Here is a 24,080-nt window from a genome sequence, read left to right on the forward strand (position 1 = left end):
ATCACTTGGAGAGAATAATGCTCCTGTGCCCCCAGTTTTGAATATTTGAAAGATTTTTTTAGAAGAGATCAACCCACATAGTTAAACGGTACAATTGAATAATGAAATAGTTATGTCAGTTCAGCTACACACAAATAAGTGATAAGCTTTGGAGACAGATGCTAGGCTCATGGAAGTGCATTAACAAATACAAATTCTTTTCTATGTAGATCAAAGTTTGCTTACATGGATTTATGGTAGATCTTCAATGTTTCTCTAGGGCTCTTTGCTTTCAAGAGAGAGGAAAGAAAAAGGGAAAGGAAATCTCTTTAGCACTCCTGTTTTTCTTCTATGCACACACTTCCAAATCTTTTCTTTGCTTTATGACAGTAGTTACTTGTGTCACTGGCATCAACCCCAGCTGGCCCCAGAGTACCAAGAACAGAATAATTTTTCTTATAAGACTTCTTACCTTCACCAGGCTGGAATACAGAGCACTACATTACAATGTCAATAATTATCCTTGGCCAGGTAATATCCTTAGGCCAGTTTGGCTGTGACATCATTGCCATAATGGTTTGGAAGTTACTGACATAACCTGAAGAGCTGACACAAAAAAAGAGCTGTGGGCCTTAATAGGTTTTTAATATATATTTTTTTGTTGTTTGGTTTGGTTTTTGGCCAACTGTACTAGCTGGGCTAGTGAAAGATACCATGTCTTGCTTAAAATCTTGGCTATTTGACAGCTTTTTTTTTTTTTTTTTTTTTTTTATGAGAGAACAGTGCTATCCATAATTACCTTCTAGTGAATTTGTGGTATTATTTGAATAGCTATGATTGTTGCCAGGCTTTCATCCATGATTCATATGAGAGAACTGCTCTTTGTTACACTCATCTAAAAACAAAAACAACATCAAAAAAAAAGAAGTTTTGAAAGGTAAAACTAACTGAAGATTATAATTAGGCTGGTCCAAAAGTTACTTAGAAGATATGTTTTGTGTGGACTAGAACCACTAGGGAACTTGCACAGAAGTTAATAAACTTACAAATAATTTACTTGAAAACATGTCTAGTTAGGTTTAATGCTGTTAAAATTCTCTTTACTTTTCCTCAAAGTTTTCTCCTTACAATAAATATTTTTGCAAAAGTTGAATTTTATTTGCTTGCATCTAGCAGGAAGAAAAAAGGAAATAAAAAGAAGCAGTAGGAATACTAATTCAGGTTGTATTTCTGAAATAACTCAAGCTATTGACCTGAAGTTTGGAAAAAGCTTGAGGAGAGAAGTGCGTGTTTAGTGTTTCTGAGCTTGAAATGGGGTTAAAAATTAGTTTTGCATTAAATCTTTGATTTTGCTCCACACTTTCTATGCGACCTTGGAAAGCTGCTTCAGTATACAGAAGGTGAATGGGCAATGACAGTCTTGATTTACACCAATATCAGAGAGACCAGCCTTCACCTTCCTAAATAACATCTGATAGGAGAACCAAGCTGAGATCCTTGACCTCTCTGCAAAATGATCCTGATCTTGTAAAGCAACCATGAGGGGAAAAAAAAAAAGTCTCTAGCTAAAGAAAACTGTTTATTTCTCTGAAGAAATTGGGAGCATCTAGCTATAAGAAGTATTGCTTACTTATTATATTGCATACTTATAATAAGTATGAAACACAGGAACACAGGATGCTTTTTTGGTACTAGATCAGTCAGATGATGCTCAAGGAACAAGTCATCCAGAAATAACATCACACTCCAGTAAATAACAACTAACACTGCAAAAATAATACCCATAAATATGCATACCTACAGCTGTAATGTGCTGCAGGTTCCATGAAGCATTCAAAAGTGGCTTGTTAGGTGATGTACCTTGAATACTACTTACTACACCATTACTAATAATACTAATACTCCCACTTCTAGCCTGAGTTCACCATCTTGGACACTACTCGTAGTCATTAATAGCTGATTACAGAACTCTCACTGATCTCAGTTTGCTCATATATCTACTTTTTTTTTTTCTTTTTTTTTTTTTTTCCTTTTCTATTGTTGCATCAGAGCATTATACCTGCGGTAGATTAGAGAGGTGATTTGAGGTCATCCTATTTTTTTTTACCCAGGCCATTAAGATTACACCGATATAAGTATCTTTCAAATTCTTCCAGTCATGTCATCCTTGTATTATGTATTTGGACAGTATCAATAAGTGAAGCAAAAATAATAATATTTGATGTAGAGAGGTATTTCTGTCTGGAACTGTCTAAAAGTTTGTGGGTAGCCTCTGACATTTCAAAGAGCTATTCTTTTATGTTAGTGAGAGAACATGCTCTACTGCACTGTAGAGGGTATTGCGCTCTTTCTGTTCATCATCCAGAAAGTCTATTTAAATTTAATTCAACCACACTGAAATTCTAGGAAGGTTTGAAAAGAATTATTTGGGGGCATTTTACACCCCCCATTTATCCTCATAATCTTTGTGGCATTTGTTCTAAGAGTAAGTACCTACTGATTCCCTGGGAGTTTGAAAGAAGGATTAACAGTCAGGTGAAAAAAAGTTCAGCAGAAGTTATCTTTCTGTCTCTGCTGCAATGTTTGTGTGCTTGGCTATTTTCTATGTAGTGCTAACCTTCATGGCTACTCTTCTCAGTCAGTAGGAAGGAAAAAGAATATAACAGATTTCTCTTAATAACAGGACAGGAACATATATCAACTTCTCTAATTTTTGAGTGTCATTGTCAATAATGAGAAATTTATTTAAGATAACAATAGCTATTTTGCAGAGTTTAAAAAAAAAGGCAGTTAAAAGCATAAGCTGATTCTTAATATTTTGAGTTAATTCCTTTCTCTCCATATGAATAATGAATCAAAATGCAAACAAGAACTATGGAAGTTGGCCATTAGCAAAAACAGCAGCAGCTGCTTCAACACACCTGCATTCTTCAGGCCAAGACAATGGAGTATGACTTTCTCTGTTAGAGTGTGTTTATGAAAGGAAAGTTTCTTCAGAGCTAAACAAAAAAAAGGAAGGTCTTGAAATTAACTTGAGTAAGCTGTAAAACCAGAGGGTGAGAGCCAAGATTTAAAACATCCATGTATCCAAGGAAAAAAGTAATTTGGGGAATTCTGCCATCTGGGGTGAAATCCTCCTGCTGCTTTCTTACTGACCCTCATCAGCAACTGGAGTGACGGATGGATCCATCACCTGCTGGTTACAGGCTCAGCTGTAGTGGAGGAGCACTGACCTCACACACTGGTGAGTGCCATCCAGGCAATCACAGGCAAATATATGAGAGCTGCTTTTGAATAAAGTAGCCCACCAGATTTAATATGTTCACTCATGCAGACTACAAGGCACACAACACTCTGCATCCTATCAAAGCAAATACAAGAACTGGAAGAAAAAAAAAAAGTCCCAAAGCCTTCAAAATATCAAAGTGTGAAGGGGAGAGCTGATAAAGGGCATGACTGCAGTTACACAGTTCTGATTCTACTGAAAACAGTCTTTTCCCCATCCTTCTATGTCACTATATGACTTAATTTCCTTTACAACTCCTTTAACACCTCCTTCCTTTGACCACAGCAGCAGACCTATTAATTCTGATTCTCCCAGCCTGGAACCATTTTCAGCTGAGGGGATTTCCTCAACGTGACATGATTTTCCATTTAGGAATCCTTTATAGATCTCTCTTCCACACTTCTCTAGTTCTCTTGTTTTGGCAAAGAGTTCCACAGATCTGTTGCCTCCAACTCAAAGAAATTCTCTTTGTTTACTTTGAACGAGTCCTTTTCATTTCAACTGAAATTAAATCAAATTCTGTTCATGTATTCAAAAGCTCTTGACTATACCTAAATTCTGCTACTTGCCTTTCCTAATGCAAGATTCCACAGATCAAATTTCAAAAGTTGCTGGTTGAATTTGGAACCTAAAACAAATCATTTTGCAGTGGAATTAAGTACTTATATCTCTTTAGATCCAAACAGTGCAGCTTAACAAGTTAGTTGAGCCTCAAAGTATAGCTATGGAAAAGCTGTGTAACAGAGCACTTTCATTCCTTTGCTCATCTGCATTTGCAACAGGGAATACCGATGCAGTTCTCTTGAAGACATACACTTCTCAGTTTGTATTCATTGTCTATATTCCTTTTGTTTCAGTTACTGGCTGCGTGTCAGAGGATGCACAGGGCTACAGCCAGGCTTCTCAGCCTGGGGATCCACTGCATTTTGGACCCCCTATCAACAGGTGAAATTAAAACAACTCTTGTTGGACTATGACCTGGGATTAAGGAGAGACCTGAGAAAGCTAAGTTTGGCCGTGGCCACAATTAATGCTGGCAGGGCTGGATTGAGAAGCAGGTGGAAACTGCTGCTAAGAGTTCACTACCACATACATGGAAGCAAGTGCAGCAGCAAAAGCTTTCAGACTGTCTGTGGTGAGAGGAGATATTTCTTGCTTGAATAAACCATTCCTTACATGTGTACTGAAGGTGGAGCTACAAACAGCCTTTCACAAATATACTTCCCTCTCCCCACTATTTGCTACCCTTGATGTCTGTCTACTTAGTCTGCAGCCACTCCCTCTCTCTCTATGGTGTTATGGAAGAGGGTCATATTGAGAAAGATTCCTCTCTTCAGTACTAATAAAAATCTTAAATATTTAGTTAATAAATTGAACTAATGTGAAGTAACAAGGTGGAAAAATGTATGTGGAATTCCTGAATGAAAAGATTCTTCCTCTCACAGCCTGTGAGGAAAGCAACTGTATAGGTAGATGGTCAGTTCTTATAACTTCATAATTACTTGGTTTGATACAGAGCAGCTTGAAACAGCTTGAAGAATCTTTTATCTGATACATAGCAGTTTGAAGAAAGATCATTTTATCTAAATTATTTGCTTCTCAAACCCAAGAAAAACCTCCAGCCCAGTTGTGAAAAGAGGGTGAAAATTTCACCCAGTATGCCTAAACTCCTTAAAACCATCAAGACATTGCTTAATTTAATATGGTGCTATCTTTCACACTGTGAAACTCTGGAGGGGTCATTAAGTAATCTTAAAAATGGAAAAAAAAAAAAAAAGACTAGAAGGAAAGCAGAACTCAGGCTTTGATCATGCTTCCATGGGACTTCATAGCAAAAACTCTTGGTCTGTTCTCCATGATGGAAGCCGATTAGTTTCTCTACCAACAGCACCACCCTTCTGATTAGATTTACAGACTGTTGGAATTTTGGGAATCCTCTAAAAAAACCTGTAACATTTCCAGCTTAGAAGTGGGTGACTGCTGGAAAAGACTCATCATTAAGACATAGTTACACACTGAGAAACATCTGTCTATGACGAACCGTAATTATATCACTAATTACTCTGATGTCAGCCGAGACCAGGGAACATTGCAGGGATAAAACTGCTGTCACACCAGGCACTCTGCTAGCAGTGGTGTGCTCCATGCCAATGGAAATGAAGAGGTAAAAAGGAAAATAAAGACATCCCAAAATGATATAGTGGCATCACTAGTCTCCTAATCTTTCCTGATACTTTCTCCACTTTGAATTAATTGACTTTGAATGTGCTTTTCATTCTTGTTTACCAGTTTTATAATTACTGTATTAACATTTATCAATATTGATTTTAATTAAATATTGATATTTATTAGTTTAGTATGTATATTCTCAGTGGAAAATTACAGTAGGTCAACATTCCACTTGAACATGTACCAAAAAAAAAACCAAACAACTGTCAATGGAATAGCAAGCCCAAACAAGTGAATGTTGGAAAGCAGCTACTTAAAAAGTATATAGCACAGAACCATAAAATGCATGAATTGTTCATTTGTTGCAGAATTCACTCACATAGCAATTCCTTTGATTGAATTTTGAGTTTGGTGGGGTTCCCATAGTAATCCCAATGCTTTTCATGTAGTAATCCAATACGGTTCAAATTTCTAATATTGCAATGAGCTACTAATGAACAATTTACTAATTATTGTTTCCTCTGCAAGATTGTACACATGCTATAAAAAAAAAAAAGCAGTTTATTAGTTATAAATAATTCTCCCAGTTGTGTTCTAGAGGCTCTAAGACATGAGCTATATTGGTAATTGCTCTTTTTTCTTTCACATTTTCTTGTGCTTCAGTTATATACAGCCTTCAGTTCCATTCCTTAAATTCTCGAGTCGTGCCACTATTATCCCATACCAGCTCCAGACACTGACATAGTGGTTGTGTGTGAATTTAGTGCTCTCTCAGAGGCTTTTCCCTGACAGCCTGGAAAAACAAACTCCTTTTTATACATATGGCTAAGTACAGAATGGAAGTGATACTACAAGCTCTCTGAACAGTCCAGCAATAGATGAGAAGGTACAACCTTAATTTACAGTGCCTTTTCCTAAATATCTTTGATGACTCTTCCAAGGTGTATAATTTTTACAAGTTTTGTTATGGTCATTGGGAGGTAATCAACATTAACTGTTATTTCAGTCCTAAATGGCTTATATTCTCCATCAGTATGGGCTGAAGTGTATCCATGGGCTTCATTTTGTTTTATCTACTGGTGGTAAATGTTGTAGGTAAAGCAGATGATGTGGGATGTTTTATGGCTTTGATTCTGTGAGAAGTGAATCAGTGTAGCCCATTTTTAACAAATTATTTAAGCACCAAAATGTTTTGTATGCTTATGCGCATGGAAAGTGGAAAGACTGAAATCCTCATCCAAATAACCTTCCTATTTATTCCCTTCTGTAGGCAACCTTTTAGGTACGATAAAAGATTCAATGTAACCTCAAGGTATATGCACAGATATCCTTGTTCCCCTTCTCCCTAGTGACTTAATTTATTTGTTAAACTATAGTAAACTGCAAACCATAGAGAGCTCTCTGTGCAATGAAAAGGAGGTGAACAAAGCCAGGAGACCCTTCAAGACAGCCTCAAGAAACCTGTGATGAGATATTTGAGCAACAGATAGGACTTGCCTGGATGGAGCTTCGATCTTTGAAGTTGTGACCCTATGACATTCCTATGCCCCTCAACCACATGCTTCTTCTTTTAAATCCTGGCATGTTTCCTGTCAAAACCTTTTTCCTCTCCTATTCTCTTCCCTAAAACAAAACCCCACAATTGATTTTGCATAACCACCTAGAGAGCAATCAATAGTTCCTGAAATTTAATGCAGCGCTTTGTTAAGCTTGCAAATGGAATAATGATTCTGCGGGGCCAAATGCTGGGCCAGAGCTGCTTTGCCCCTTTCAGAAATGGGCGGAGAAGGTTTCCCTTGCATGTTAATATGTTGTGTTGCAACAGGGGTCAATAGCTTCAGGCTTTATGTTGATTAGTATTTAAAGGAATGTTGTTGGAAAGTATTAGTAGAGGCATTTTAACCCTACAGACAATTGAGGAAACTAAAACACCTATTTGCTGGACAGCTGTCTCTATAAATACACTAATGCCAGTAAGAAGCACATTATTCCTGGTCCCTGTGGTGCTTTAAAATGCACTCATTAATATTGTCTAATTTACATTTAATTCTAGGAAAGATATGCCCTGTTGCCACTGCTCACCCCAACCAACCCCCAACCGTCTAGCAAGCTATGTGAGGCAGAGTGAGGTTTCATTATCTCAGAAGTCCTGCTCAAAAGGCAGTTCACTGCAAAACACAGTCTCCCCTCTGCGAGATGCTGCAGGGCCAGCAGCAGTGGTGGGAATCCTGAGGTTGTGGAAGATTTGGGCTGACAGGTAGCTGGGGGAGAGGTGCTGGCAAGCCTAAAGATGGCACAGAGGTTGAAGCAGAGACAGAATCAGAAAAATAAATGTGGCAGATCTGAAGCAAGCTTCCCCATGATTTATATTGAAGCTGTCTCTCATTGTGAAGCATCCAGCCCCTCTTCATGTGCATGCCACACTCCTTCCTTGCATGCTCTGTTTAGCAATGAAGTCACTGACCTTTTTGTTGTCCTCATGATGCTTCCAAGGAATGAGTATAGGTTAGTTTCATCTCCCAAAATGTTGGCAGTCTTCTCAATATTAACTATTTGGGGTTCATATAATTTCTGTAAGTCCACCTCTGGAGTCAAGGAATCGATGAAAGGGAATAAAAGGTATCAGTAGTTGCAATTGCAAGGCTATTCTGAAACAAAATGAACAGAAAATCCAGCACAGGAGAGAGAGCCAAAAGGGAAATGTCCTTCCTAAGGTCACACACAGCCTCATCTATGAGAGTGCATAGTGGTTTTCTGACACCTAATGATTTATTCTACAGAGTTTACACCATCTTGGAATTCTCTGTGGTCTAGTGCTTCAAATCCTGAAAACAAGATCCACAAGATTAGTTTCAGGAATTCCCAGTTCCCAGATCCTGCTGTTCTTTTTTTTTTTTTTTTTTTTTTTCCTGATTTCTAGCTTTGGATTTGTCTATGGGGAGGCATAGAAGAACACAGAATGGATTTCTCAGCTATTTTAAAGGAGACGTTAAGGAGACAAGCAACATCTATGATTAAAATAGATTATCTCTGTGAACTGAGAAAGAATGAGGGAATACAGGGTAACAGTCAAAAAAAAAAAAGCTTTAAACATGCTACAGAACTGTAATGCAAAGGTTAAAAAGATACACATTTCCACTGTGTAAGCTAGAGCTAGCAAAAAAATGTCAGAAAATATATGTCCCCAGCAGAAATCCAATTTTGGTTTTATCATTGCTTTTCCACCAGGAGGTGGGGCTGTTAAGCACTGAATTTATTTAGTACTGCACTAAAAAAAGTAGGTAAAAAGAAAACTCTTTCTCTTCCCCTTCCCTCTGAAACTCATTGTGAACATGTGAGTAAAAAGCATGAACTTTCTAGATATTTTAAGAACTGATTTCATTTTCTCAAGAAAAAATGGAAATACCTTTAAAATGATTTTGCAATGGTTTAAATGAACTGCCTCCAGTAGTGAATTAAGTACCAATAGCTAATTAAAACATACATTAATTTGTGAGACTGGAAAGCTCAGGAGGCTTATAGTTATTACTATTCCCAAGTTTCTTTTGAGTCTATTGCTAGGAGAGCTCTGCAATTCAGTTGTAAGGATTAAGTCACAAAAAGAAATCACAGGACCCTGTAATGTGGCTAATTGCATAATAAAAAGATAAACACATTTAAGGTCATTTGATTCTAATTCTGACAAGCTGCCAAGAGGGATGAAAGCAGCATTTCTGCTGCTTTCTCACGGCCTGAACTGAGGGAACTGCTTATTTCTGATGCTTCCAGGGTTCCTGATTTCACCACCTTCAAAGGAGATGTCCTAGACCCCTTGGGATGGGAAGGTGCAGCCAAAGGAAGGAAATGTGTGTCATATGTGCAGCTGAATTCCATCAGAACAGCTCTCTCACTCCCCCTCCTCAAAAGAAAATGAGGGGAGGGAGGGGAATGTAATGGAATGAAGGGCTCAAGGGTTGAGATAAGGACAGGGAGATCACTCAACGCTTATCATCATGGGAAAAATAGACTCAACATAGGGAGATTAATATAATTTATTGCCTGTCACTAGTAGACTAGAGCACTGAGAAACTAAAAGTAAACTAAAAACACCTTCCCCTATCCACCCTCTCCCACCTCCTTCCCCCAAAAGGTGCAGGGAAATGGGGATTGGGGCTGCGGTCAGTCCCTGACACTTCGTCTCCACGGCTCCTTCACTGTCCCTCTCTGCCCCTGCTCCCCTTGGGGTCCCTCCCACGGGATGCCGTCCTTCCCGAACTGAGCCTGCGGGGGCTGCCCACAGGCAGCAGCTCTTCAACAATTGCTCCCACACGGCTCCGTACCACAGGGTCCATCCCCCAGGAGCAAACTGCTCCAGCACGGGTCCCCCACGGGCGGCAGCTCCCCCCAGACCCCCTGCTCCTGCGTGGGCTCCTCTCCACGGGCTGCAGCTCCGGCCCAGGGCCTGCTCCTGCGGGGGCTCTCCATGGGCCGCAGCCTCCTCCAGGCCACATCCACCTGCTCCACCGGGGGCTCCTCCACGGGCTGCAGCGTGGAGATCTGCTCCATGTGGGACCCATGGGCTGCAGGGGGACAGCCTGCTCCACCAGGGGCCTCTCCACAGGCCGCAGGGGAACTGCTGCTGCGTGCCTGGAGCACCTCCTGCCTTCCTGCTGCACTCACCTTGGGGGCTGCAGCGCTGCTTCTCTCTAAGTTTTCTCACTGCTCTCTCCCAGCTGCTGTGGCACAGTAGTGTTTTTTTTTTTTTTTTTTTTTTCCTTTCTTAAACCTGCTCTCCCAGGGGCACCACCAATATCGATCACTGGTTCGGCCCTGGCCAGCGGCTGGTCCCTTTTGGAGCCAGCTGGAGCTGACTCTTCTCTGACATGGGGCAGCTGCTGGATTGCTCAAAGAGGCCACCCCTGCAGCCTTCCTGCTACCAAATGTTGCCACAATAAAGCATGGCATGGGAATAGGTGCAAACCTGAACCCTCTTATGACCTAGCAGTTGAACCAAGGTGCCTCAATGGCAGGCCCGTTTTCCTCTCTTCAGTGTCAGAATTGTTGAAGATCCACTCTTCTATTTCATAAAATATGTGTGATGGGCATATAATTACTGGGCACAAACCTGCATCTGGAAGCATTTGAGGGGATTCTTGTCGCCATCATGCTGTGTAGCAAGGTCTTACCTAAAACAGCAACAAATATATATGGTTATCACACTGTGCTGATCTACATCTACACTTGCAGAGAAAGCATTTCTGACGGACATGATCAGAGACTGTCAGTCCACACAAATACTATCTGTACAGCATGTCCATGCAATGGATATTAATAGATGTTCATTTAGGCATTCAAAGAGACCTTGACTGGCCATAGGGCTTACGTGGGTGCCATAAAACCTGCCACATCAGAGGTTATCCTAACCTGATCATATTCAAAGTCACGGTCAGGAGTTAACTAACTCAAAGAAGACCATCAAGACATCCACATTTGCCAGAGAGGGTACAGTCACCAGGCCAGGGAAGTCAAGAATTATTTCCAGCCACTGCTGCTAGTGAGTTCAGGAGTAATGACTGATCATTGCATCCTGCGGCAGTCACAGCTTCTGCCAGCTCATCCAAATGCTTCCTCCCACTCACAACACAGCACTTCCCTCTCCTCCAAGATGACTCATGCTGTGTTCACTTCCATCCACAGCCCAGTGGCTGCTAGGCGCTACCAATATAGCATAACTAAAATTTGGCTTTGGGTGTCATGGCGAGACATATGTAACATCTGAATGGCAATGAAGCCCCAAATGTTGGGTCTTCTATATGGTTTCATCTAGTTACAGAACAAGATGGAAAATCATGAAAAAGAGGCTTTTTTTTTTTTTCCTGATAGTCATTTTTTGTGCCCTGCCTGAAAACACCATCCAAACTTATCAACCTCAAGAGTTTGAAGGCTACTTAGCAAGTATTTGTGATCAGTAGTTTCAAAAATTATCAGTGGGTTTATTCGAATTAGCGTAGATAACTTGTTCCCATCCATCAGCTAAAAGAGAGCTTTAGACAGGTAGCAAGAGTTTGATTTTCATATCCATATAAAAAACAGACATGAAGACATGGCCAGTTAAGACTTCCAGAAAGCCCAACAGAGGGATATACCAGGCAGATGAAGCAGTAATGCTGCTCAGTGCTTTTGCTGCTTACTTGACTGTTCAGCATCCAAGTTTCAAGTTCTGGGCTTACAAATCATAAAATTAATTCTTTAGTTGGCAAGGATTTCCTTTGTGATCTCAGATTTGTCACTCCACACCATTTCTAAATACACCATTTGTATCCAGGTGCCATACATACTCATCTACCATAATGTGTTAGAGGTCTAGAGTCACAGAGATGCTTGAAAATATTTAATGCTAATATTTAGGAAACACTGACACTACAAAATCTTGTTAGATCTCTGTTAGCTTTTGCTCCCTGGTGCCCAAGCATAAAATGCAGTTTGAGTAGTGACAGCAACACAACCAGATCTGGACATACAGCTAGAAAGGGGGTTACTGGGGTTCCTTTCCCTGTTCTAGTGAATATCTGAATATGATATATAAAATAGGTCAGATGTTAAAGGAGGAAGTGATAAGTTGAGAGGTTCTTAACTCAAAGTGCCCTCTGATGCTTTCTGCACTTCCTCAGAGGGATGGAGCATGAATTCAAGTCCTCTCAGGTAGAGGATGCTTAGTGTAAATGCTCTAAACACTGGATCATTACTTAATAGAAAAAATACCTTGCCTGTTTCCATACTCCATTTTCCAGTTGGATTTTGAAATGACTCAACCTTTCTGGAGCTTTTTAAATAGTAGTAGCCATTTAAGAGTATATTTTGGCCTTATGCCTTTGGCTGAAAACTACAGAAGACGTTAAAGTGCTGATGTCTCACTGACATGCAAGAATATCTTGGCAGACCTTGACAAGAAAAATGTAGAGCTATCATTTCAGAGATATATGATTCCTATTGTAAAACACTCACAGATGGACTGGTGAACTCATAAGCTATTTTGAGGAAGAGAGGTATTATTGTAGTGTAATATAAATGGTGTAGATGGGAGTTTTACTGTGGATTCAATGAAGCCAGAATTTCATCCTGCACCACTAACTTAAGCTAAATAACCTATGTATAGCACATACTTAAATGACCATTGCAGGTTTCTGAGCCCCTGATCTGAAGCAGGGCAAAATGATTGACCCAATAATTCCTTCATTATCACTAGAATTCCTTTATATCACTTCATGGTTTTCTGTTTTTCCTCTTTGCTTTCTGCTTATGCTCAAGGCAAAAAACATCCAATACTTCCAGAACCTATTTTAGTTTCCATACTTTTTTTTTCTTTAGCTAGCAGCAACTTTCTAGTCTTGAAACTTTGCTTTACCTCTGGCTGAAATTTCACACACACTTAATATTAAAATTTGTCAAACTGGAAACATTATAGCTGAATTATCAGGTAGTTTGAGGCTACAACTTAATCTACAGTAAGCAGATTTATTCCAGTAGGGAATGTCTTATAGTATATTTACTGCTAGTGTTCAATATGTTCCTTTGTTGTTTAAAAGTTGCTTACAGCTTAAGTAATTAACCACTGTTTATTTATAACACTACAGTATTCTTTTTTTTGCATACAGACATGGCTGAACTGGTTGTGAGATCCTTGGGACAAAACTGCTGTTTCTTCTGTCTTACACATGCTGAGCACATTAACATGTAAAAGCAATAATACAATGAATCTCATTCAGGCAAGAGAAGGTGTATGAGTAAGATAAAAACAAATATTTGCATTTTGATTCTGATTTGAATTCATCTTTGTTTGTGGTGTAAAAAAAAACAAAACAAAACAAAACAAAAACATGAATTTTAATCTCTGGAACCCTCATGTAACTTCTCTGAGTCTGATCGTTTTCTGTGTCCAATAAAAAGAAATCTTAGTTTTATGAAAAATCTCAGAAGATGAGAAGGGATTGCAGGGATAAATCCCACAGTACAAAGTTTGTACTTCATTTATTTTATTGCTGTTGATCTGTAAATCTATGTTGTATGCAAAGATTTATGATCTTCATTCATCGCCAAGTTCAGTCTCATCAGTGAGAGGTTATGATACTGTAAATTCTAGCACCTTTGTCTCACTAATAAAATATGACAGTATACATCTATAGATTCCCAATTCTGATGGTCACGTTGTGTTTCCTGCAAGGGTCTTTCAAGCACTGACATTTTCAAACAGATTTCGTGAATTAGGGAAGCATGATTTGCGCAGGGTGCTGTGGTCTTCCTTGTGCCAAAAAGCATGGATCTCTTTCAAGCAAATTCTGTCCTTAGCATGAAGTTGACAGTAATGTCAATGCTCATAAAAAAGCAAGCAAACAGTCCAGCTATGATGAGTTATGCTGTGTACAGAAAGCAGTAATAGAAAGGTGACAGCCTTAGCCAAAAGAAAATCAAAGGACAAAAAGGACAGCAGAGTTATTTTAAACATTCTAACAGGGTACCAGTAATGAAGAAAAAATGATGAACACTATAAAAGTAGCAGAAAGTGTTCTTGTGACCAGAGCTGTTTGCTTTTCTTGTGCCAGACTGTTGTTGCAGAACTATACACTTTTATGATGATAATTTTTTATTTCAGAAGTTTGGTAAATGTTCCCAGTGCGTAAACAGCACAACATGCCGAAAGCTGGGCACACTCAGATCTGGACCCCAGTTTCTTAGCTTTCAACTGGGCTTACACTTGAGATTTCATTTGGAGCTTCTCTCTAAAGGCAACACATCTCAGCTCATATCGTTAATCTATTTCTTTGTCTTCCCTATAGAAGGGGATACTTTCAGTGACAGCTTCTTCATCTGTACTGCAATAAAGTTTGGAGGTGCTTCTGTCACACAGGGAGACATAAAAACTACTGAACCAATAGTGGTGAACTATAAATCCCCAATAAAATTAATGTAAATTCTCCCTTTAACTTGAGTGACTTCATTAATTATTTTGAAAATCAGGTAAACATGGGTAGCACCTTCTTCATCTCTAATGTCTCAGGATTTTCTCATCACTGGAATCTCTTTTGTTTCTTGCAAAGCATAGTTAAGAATATCTCCCTGCAGGGAAGCAGGAAAACTTTTCACTTGTTTAACAATGAAAAGTCCATCTCAGAATCATTCTTGAGCTGAAACACTTACTGAAACAGGGCTTGTTTAGTTATGTGAAGAAAAAATGAAAAATGGCTTTTTTACAGCTGTTACGTAGTTGTTACATATGTCTGTTTTGGTATCAGCAGACTTGTCTTGTTCTAGATATAGTTTTCTCTATAGAACAGTTCTATCGTTCTATACAGCTATATATATATCTATGTTCTTGATAGCCTTGTTCTATCTACAGAGGAGGAATAAATGTTCAGTGAACAATGGGCATGAAGTTCATATGCTGCAAATGTTATTAGAACATTATTCAAATAGCATTATAGAAGGTTATATTGTGTTGGCTGTATGTGTACATCTGCCCTTAACTTCCTCAGGTCATAACAGTTTAGGAAGATCTTTCTTCACCGTTTAGCATTCCCAAATGTATTTGTAGCTGTAGAAAATAAAACTTTTAGTTAACCTACTGTTATATTCTGCCTCATTTATGCTGGTGTAACTGAGGAACCATGCCGTTCCCTTCTTCAGAATTTTATTAGATTTACAGACATAAAAACAAGAATTTGGTCATAAATGGGATTGGATACAGAGCATGCTTATTATTGAATCGATAAAAGCTGCTTTCAGTTTAGATTTTCTCAATTAAGCAAACATGAAGAAATCTTGCTCTCCATTCTTTGCAAGCTTTGTTGTGTTTTTCCACTTACGCAAAGAGCTTTTTTTACTTGTTTCCTTTTTTTTTTTTTCTGTTTAAGAGTGACAGAAGCCTTCAATTCTTTTGAAGAAGATAGAGACCATTAAATACTGCTGAAATAAGAAATAAAATCCAATACAAAAACCTCAAAACCTGAGGGGGTGGAGGAATCTATTCCCACCTTATATAATATGGTCTTGGTGTCTTATACATAAAAGACAAAAAAAGAGCCTTTGAAAAAGGCAAACATGTGGAGGAGGAAACATTAGAAATCTGACTTGGCCATCCTGCACTACAAAACAGAGCTCTGTGGGTGTCCTGCCTTTCCTACCGCCAAAAAAGCAACCTGCAAAATAGGCCCTGGTCCCTGCTCTCTGCCCAGCCCTATCCTTTCTGTTTCATCCACCCCTGCTCAATACAAGAACAAACAGAAACACCAACTCTTTCAGAACGGCAACATTATTTTATTGGCAAAAGGACAGGAGAAACAAAGCAGAGGATGGGAGCAGGATCAGGGAAAAAAAATAAAAATCAAGAGAACTGTTTTTCTGAGTTGTCTTTGGACTATTCTAGTTTGTAACAGGAGCATCCAAGACATCAGGAGATATCTGACAGGTCCCTTTCCACTGGTGAGGTATCTGATATGCTCATATTTCTTTCCACCCTATTGCTTATGTGATTTGGTTTTGTTGAATTTAATTTACATACTTGTATGTAGTTCTCAAACCTGATGCTTTTTACAATAAGGTCCCTTTGCACTTCTCTGACTCTATAAAAGAGACTTAAAATGATACATATGTTATATTTTAAAGAATTCTGCATGATCAGAGTACATTTAAAAGAACTTACTGATTCTGAAAATCTAGCTCCATACATGACATCTGGTCTAATTTACTCTCTAGACCTCTGGCATTCATGTGTTGCTGCTCTCTGAAGGATACACAGCTATAGTGTTCCCAGAAGAAGAGCTGTGACTTACTAGCAGAGCCTGAAGTCATATGTCAGATGAGATGGCCGTCGAGGCACTTTCACACCTAGTTAATCACAGTGCGGTTAGGCTGGGATCAGATTCCTAAATCACATGGAGCCCACACATGAGCACAGCTGCTGTAAGCATGTGAGATGTCTGAATGTATGGCCTGGCTTTCAATAATTTAGAAGGGGAAAATGTGTGATCAGCATTCTGTAATTTTAGAACATAAAAACCTGTTACTTACATATGAAAGTCCAGAGCAGAACTTGTGAGGCAGAACTTGTAAACTTTGTCATAAGCACTGTCTGGATGAGGAATTTATCTGTTCTCTACAAAGCAACTGTTGGCTTCCAGCTTGCAGGTGTCCTCCTGTCAATTAGCGTGACCACTTCCTTGGTAGGTTCATTACCCGTGTATCTGAGCACGACAAAGAAAACTGTAGAAGAAGTTCTCGAGCTTTGGACCCAATTAATTATTATCTCCACTTGGGCAACACAGAAGTGAAGGATGTTGCACTTAGAAACAGCATGAGATCGTAGGAGTTCCCTGCTCATTACTGTTTCTCAGACCAGAAGACCATGCTATTCTTATGCTGCAGTGAAACAATTTGATAGCCAGGATTTTTCTGTCAGACTTGTTCATTTGTTTCTGGTTTCTTTTTTGTTCCATGTCCTCTTGCTGAATTTTGGTAACCTCTGAAATCAAGAAAGATATGCTATATACCTCCTCAGCAATGTTACCTTGCTTGTTACATCCTTAAAAGCAATTCTTTAGTTCAGCTATTTTTTCCTTTCCTCATGGGGATTTCCTGTTCTGTATTTTGCTCTACAAGATGCAGAGAATGATTTTTCCATTATTTCTTAAATAAAGTCAAGGTATACAGGGAATTAAAACAGGGCACATAAATGTATGCTTTCAACACTAAGTTGATATGGAAAGCAGAAGCACTTTACTGGTAATAGAATAGCAGCAAAGCTTCTATGGTATGGATGCAGCTGTACTGGAAATATTTTGTTTATTACCACTGAAGGAAAAGAACCCACAAGGAAGAAATAACTGTATTCTTTTTTTTCTTTATAGCTGTGTTTAGATTTGTTTACTTCCTGATATTATCTGGGAAAGCACAAGAGCTGAATAAAAATGTACACAGAGAGATTGTGTCTCTATGAAAACAAGGTGAAAAGAATTTACTTATCAATATAACCATGCAATGTAAGTAAATAAAAATTATGCCATGCTGATATGACATAGCAAATGCTGGTGCTGCTGTGACCTATAAGAAACGTATGCAAAGGCATACAGATACCAAATGAAAAGAAAAATTTCTGCGGAAAATTACTTCTTTTAGTGCAGAAATCTTATCTAACTTACCTTAAGTTCAACAACTGAGTTTCAAGAAGTGTGTGACAAGGACAAAAGAACATATCTGGAGTGCCAAAACTATCTTTTATTACTGCAATCAATACTATGAAACATTTTAATCTATAAAAATGTAATTGTATATGATTATACTATTTTCTTGCAATCTAAATAAAACAAAGATTATGCTTATGTCTGCTTGGCAATTAAGTGGTTTCTTCTAACTTTTTGCCCATAGAAAGTCTTGACTCAGCTTTTTCTCATTCTTCTCATAATGTCTACTCCTAGAGTTTCCTCTTAGCCTAACTCTAGTTGGTCTGCACTCCCTCAGGTGTTTCTCATGCATGCTAATCTCATACTCTTACCCGTTCTGTCTAACATGATTACGATATAGTTTCCCATACTATTTTATAGATAACACTATTAACAATACAAAAAGAATTAGGCTTAAATTATAGACACACATTGGACCATCCATTGGCACAACTCTTTCAGTGAGTAATAACATCCTTAAGACCCATACCAACATTCCTCTTTTAGCCAAAACTTTCCACATAAATCTCTAAATCATCTCATTTACCATATTCAGGCGTAATGTAGTCCATTTAGACTAGCCAGGACTTAACAAACTGTCATGGCTTAATAAATTTAATAAGTTTAACACATCATCTGAGTTTCAGAAATGAACTGAAAAATTACTGTAACAGAGTGCAAGGGATTCTTCCAAGACAACAGGTGTGGGATCATGGCCATTCTATCTTGCCTGTGTGGCTGATCAGAGGCTGGGTTTACTTGACCTGACTGAATGAAAAAGAGGTGATACTGAGGCAAAGTAGTATGTAGTTCTAATTTATACAGTTGTAAGGTAGGTACTGGAATGTGTTATTTAAATTTTACATTGCTTCCACCTAACATTAAGCCAAACTTATGACCTTCTGTCAGATGATTACTGTACAGTCAGGATTATGAAAATGTGTTATGACTGCTCCAGGAAGAGTAATTATTGGTATTGGTTGTCTTGCTAATGGAGGTGCTTCATGCTATTGGAGTATGTGCAACACTGCTAGCAGATCTGTGTGCAAAGCATGAGAACTTTTTTGTCATAATATTCAGTTCTGCTTGGATCACTAAAGCACTCAAAAGGTAGAGAAATCCATAGGTTCTTCATGTTGTTGGCTAATTTGTTTGTACCCTTATTACTCTTTACAGAAGTCTGGGGATTTCCTCCATTTTACATTTTAATGTATGGGATAGACAACACGGTCCAATCAAAACTCATTACTATTCTAACCATTAACATTCTGTGGCTTGAAGAAGAAGGATTGCTTCCCTCTAGTTACATCATTTCAAGCTCTTTCTTTTTTTTAGATAGATTGGTCATGAAGGAGATAAAGTCAACGTAAAGCTCTATATTAACTGTCCTCAGAAGCTATCACATCATCTGCAATAGCTGCAGTGAAGGCATTTGATAATTTCCATTTGCTTAATAGTTTTCCACCACCTGTCGACAGTCCTCTTGACAATCATAAAGGAGATCTACACTTAGTACCAGAGGCAGTAGTGCTTCTCCTGAACAAAAATTACAGGAAGTCAGAGCATCTGGGTGGGGAAACCACTGCTATTTACAGTCATACAGTTACAGCTCTTATTTATTTAGATAATATATTAGAATCACAGAATCATAGAATGGTTTGGGTTGGAAGGTACCTTAAAGATCACCCAGTTCCAACCCCCCTGTCATGGGCAGGGACACCTCCCGCCAGACCATGTTGCTCAAAGCCACATCCAAACAGACCTTGAACACCTCCAGGTATGGGACATCCACAGCTTCTCTGGGCAACTTGTTCCAGTGTCTTATCACCCTCTGAGTAAAGAATTTCTTCCTTATATCTAATCTAAACCTTCCCTTTTTCGGTGATCAAGAGAATATTGAGAATACAAATGATGTCAGTTCTGAGTGTCTTATTTGCAGTCTATAAACTGTGGACAGATGCTGCGGTTGTATGTAGGTGTATTCCTATTAAAATACCATGCGCCTTCCAGTTGGAAGTAAGATCTAGAAATCAAATCCCTACTGAGAAGTAGAAATCATTTAGTTGAATATAATATGTATGTATTACATTAACCGCTAAAGCAGATCACTGATGTTTTACTCAGTGCAAGATTAGTAACTACTGAAATATCAGACAAGTATCTAAAAATGCTGAATTCAAGAAAACTAATTGAAACACAGTGTTTCAAATTACAGTATTCGATTATTGACAGCTCACACTAGAGGGAGCCAGTCTTTAGGATACAATGCTTTAATGAAATACAGTTCCCAGGAGGGTACATTGGAGTAGAAACTTTTAAACATCTAGGTGCATTTCTTTCTGGCTCACTGCTTTTCTGTCAGAGGCAGGCAAACAGTTGTTTGAGCAGTGCATGATGCCCTAGCAGCAGCATGACTCCCACTGTGACTGTAAGCATCCATCAGCATAGACAACCAGCTGTTGTTACATCCACCTGAAAGTGCTTCTCTTCCTCCATTCATGTGGGTAGGAATGAGCTATCAATATCATGCAAGGGATGATCCCAGAACTGTTATATTGTCTCCAACAAGGATGGACTGTTGTGCATCTTTGTAGGTAAAGCCTGGCATTATCCAGAATGCTTTCAAAATATGTTAGCATAGTCACTGGAGATTGTAGAATGTAATACTGATTGCAATAATATTAACTGTTACCCTTTTATACTGTTAGTGCTGAGGTGTTTTTTTTTTTTAATCACATTGTCCTTTACTGCAGTGAAACTTCAGAGATATTTCAGTGATTCACCCCATATTTTTGGGGTACAACATCAATAATGCAGTGCTACCCTTGAAAGTGGTTACAGGGCTGACTGAAACATTTTAGGAAGGCTCTGCAGAGGGATAGATCCATAGGCTAGATCCATAGGCCAAGTCCAGTCACATGGCATTCAACAAGGCTAAATGCTCGGTGCTGCACCTAGGTCATAATTACCCCATGCACTTATATAGGTTTGCGGAAGTGTGGCTGGAAAGCTGCCCAGCAGAAAAGGATCTGAGGGTGCTGGTTGAACATGAGCCAGCCGTGTGCCCAGGTGGCCAAGAAGGCCAATGGCATCCCGGCCGGCATCTGAAATAGTGTGGCCAGCAGGACTAGGGATTGTCCCTCTGAGGGAGACTTTCCTTCCTAGGCTAAATAACCCCAACTACTTTCTCATCCTTTCTTTATAGGAGAGGTACTCCAGCCCTCTGATCATCTTTGTGTCCCTGCTCTTACTAGGAAGCTTTTATGGATTTTAAATTCACTTTAGTGGGCAGAATCAGAATGTGCTTTCTCAACAGTTTAGAGGAAAGATTAATAAAGAACTGATTTTCCTCAGTGAAGCCTAGGAAAGCATTGCATTTTCCAGGATAACATCCTCTATTTCTTGGTGCCGCTCTAACACCTGTAGTTAGAGGAATTAGAGTCCAAAAGTCCCTCTGACAGTAACTCTTTAAGGAACTCAGTCCCTTGTATCTCTTTATACACACTTATACACATCCTTTCTGTATGAAGTAACACCACATTTTATCTATTAATTCAACATATCCACCTTGTAGTGTCTCTGTGTACTTACAGGCAAGGTAGGCGAGGCATCTGTCGATAACAGAACTAGAACAAAGCCTAATTCTTATTTTCTTCCTCTAACCACCAGCCCAAAAAACTGTCTATTAACAGGAAAAGTTTAGGGGGAAAAATGATAAGAATTAATCCTGCAGCTTCATTTTCTTCTTCTGTGCCCTGCTTAGATCCCAGGTATGCACAACTCTGGCAACAACCACATCTTTTTGTAATACTTATTCCCTCTGCACTCTGCCACTGGGATTGGAGCTCATTGTGATACACTTTTTTGAACCATATCCATATTCAACTAACTTTGGTGCCTGGTGACTTATTTAAATGTAAATTGCCTGTCATAAATGGACATCCTGTTCTGTCTGTTCCTGATGACTGGAACTCTTACCTGAGAGAAATTTTGGATACATAGTGCAGCGCTGACTGACAGCCTGCAGTAAGACTGATGCTAGATTGGAAAACTCAGAAAAAGGCTGCAAGGATAATTAGAGGTCTGAGACTTTTACTTTTGTTTGTTTGTTTGTTTTTGTTTCAGTGGAGCATTCAGAAAGATGTAGTTTGTTTAAAGCAAAAAAACTTAACAGCAGATTTAATCAAAGCCCGGAAGTACCTATGGGGGTAGATATTTCTGATGCTACAGTTCCCCTTAATCTAGAAGAGAAAAGTTAATAAGATCCAATGTTTAGAAGCTGATACCAGACAATATAATTTTAGATTTAAGGCTTAGCTGTAAGCCCTGAGTAGGAAATGACATCTCCCCCCAAAAATAAAAACTAAAACAAACACAAAAAAGAGACTTTCTATTCCGGTAACTCCCTAGATGCATACTTGATTTAGACAGTGATGGAGTAGAAACAAAAATTCCATGGTGAAAAGCTATTGAAAGCTATTGTTTGTGGTAGGCAGAAGCTCAGACTGAATTAGTGTTTCCTCTTCAAAATCCACAGCTTTGTGAAATGAAGCTTGCATCCTTTCATATACACCCAGAGGAAAAGGGGAGTCCAATTCAGGAGACACAGGCTGAATATGGAAGTAAAAGTGGAGACAACGTGAAATACGTACCCCATATCCAGCTGTGGCTGGCAAAATTAAAAATAAAACCAGGCTTTCTGATTCTCAATGTTTTTATATCTGTTTGGCTATGGAAGTTACTATTATAGTAACTAGGGCTGGTCAGATAAGTGCTTTTTTTCCTTTTTAAAAGATATTGATTGTGGTTTAGAAATAGTGAATAACTGAAGACTATTTCAAAAGATCTGGCTGAAACCCAAAAATTCTGATATAATGGGATTTGCAGTTCGAACATGGTTCCCTCAGGAATTTTAATTTAGTTTGGATCAGGGTACCCAATTTGTCCACTGTGCTTTTCTTCTCCTATTCTTATTGAGCTATTTCAATATGCAAGGAAAATCCCACAGCCAGAGGTACCATATGGAAGACATGTATGGGTCAGTAAATCTGGATATAGAAGAAAAATAGAGGAAGGAAGGCAAATAAAAAAATGACACCAGGAAGCCACATGGCAAAGTTTTAATAAAAATTTTGTCTTCCACCCAGCAATATTCAGAGTTCTGAATAAGTTCATTTTTAATCTTTTTTTTTTTTTTTTTTTTTTTTTTTTTTTTTCCACAGAGGTTAGATATTTAAAAATATGTCAGTGGTCAAAAATTCATTTTCTTCAGTCTCAATAAAAAATATTCAGTCATCTGTTGTGATGACAGACAGCAGTAATAAAGAATCAGAAGTTGTGTATGTTACCATCAAAAAGCCCAGATGTTTATCTGAGAGGTGTCTGAGTATTTTCGATGGGCATGTTTTCATTGCACAAAGACTCAAAAAATCGTTTTCAACTTTGAATGTTACTAGCTACCTACTTTCTTTGAAAATGTTTCTTTTCTTGGGATTTTTACTTGCCACCATATAACCAAGATGAGGATGAATAGGTATAGGTAATTAAAATAAACTTTTATTATTTTTTCAACATAATTTATTTTAAGAATGGAAGATACTTCTTTTTCATGTAAACTGACTGAGATTTTTCAAGCCAAACTATCATTGTCAGTAAACTCTTGTCAAGTGCTTGTATCATGATATAAAATTATGTATTAATTTTGTATAAAAGACATAGAAACATATAACATACACAAATATAAAACATAATTGTCATATAATACATAGTTACGAGCATATATTAAAGATACAAAATTATATAATCATCTTATGATACCTAGTTATTTGGATATGAGGCATATTGTTTTCATATGTTGTGTTTCTTACATGATATTTAAATGACATTATCAGACCACTGATGAAGCATATATTCTAGTCTTCTTTGATATTATTGTCAGATGGGTAACCTGTGACTTCATTCAATCTGGAAGAATATTGCATTCAAATTCCCACATGAAGAAAGTTATTAATGACTAGATTGATTCAAGTTTCCAGGACAACATATTGCTGTGAAAGATTAGGTGGAATTTTACAGTAAGTTGGTTTCAAAATTGCATTCAACATGAGATAGGGCCAACATATCATTAGGAATGGGCCTGAGCCTATGCAGGAATTAATAGCAAGGTGCAACCCTTCTGCTTCAGCAGAATGTGCATAAGCAGCTTGACTTACCAGGGCACAGACAATGTACATCTATTTCCTTTTCCATCGGGGATGACACTGAGACTGGTACCCACCATTAGCTTGCTTTTGGTCATTCTGCAACAAAAGATGTTTGAGTATTACTGGGGGGTTGTGCTAGTGTAGTTTGAAACTAGAAGTGAAACCATGCTGGAGAGACAACTTGCTGGATAAGGGAAGCTATCTTCCTCTCTGGCACCACTTCACACTAAATCCTCTTTACCTATCACTCTA

The sequence above is a fragment of the Cygnus atratus genome, chromosome 2, assembly GCF_013377495.2.
Source record: "Cygnus atratus isolate AKBS03 ecotype Queensland, Australia chromosome 2, CAtr_DNAZoo_HiC_assembly, whole genome shotgun sequence".
Lineage (NCBI taxonomy): Eukaryota > Metazoa > Chordata > Aves > Anseriformes > Anatidae > Cygnus > Cygnus atratus.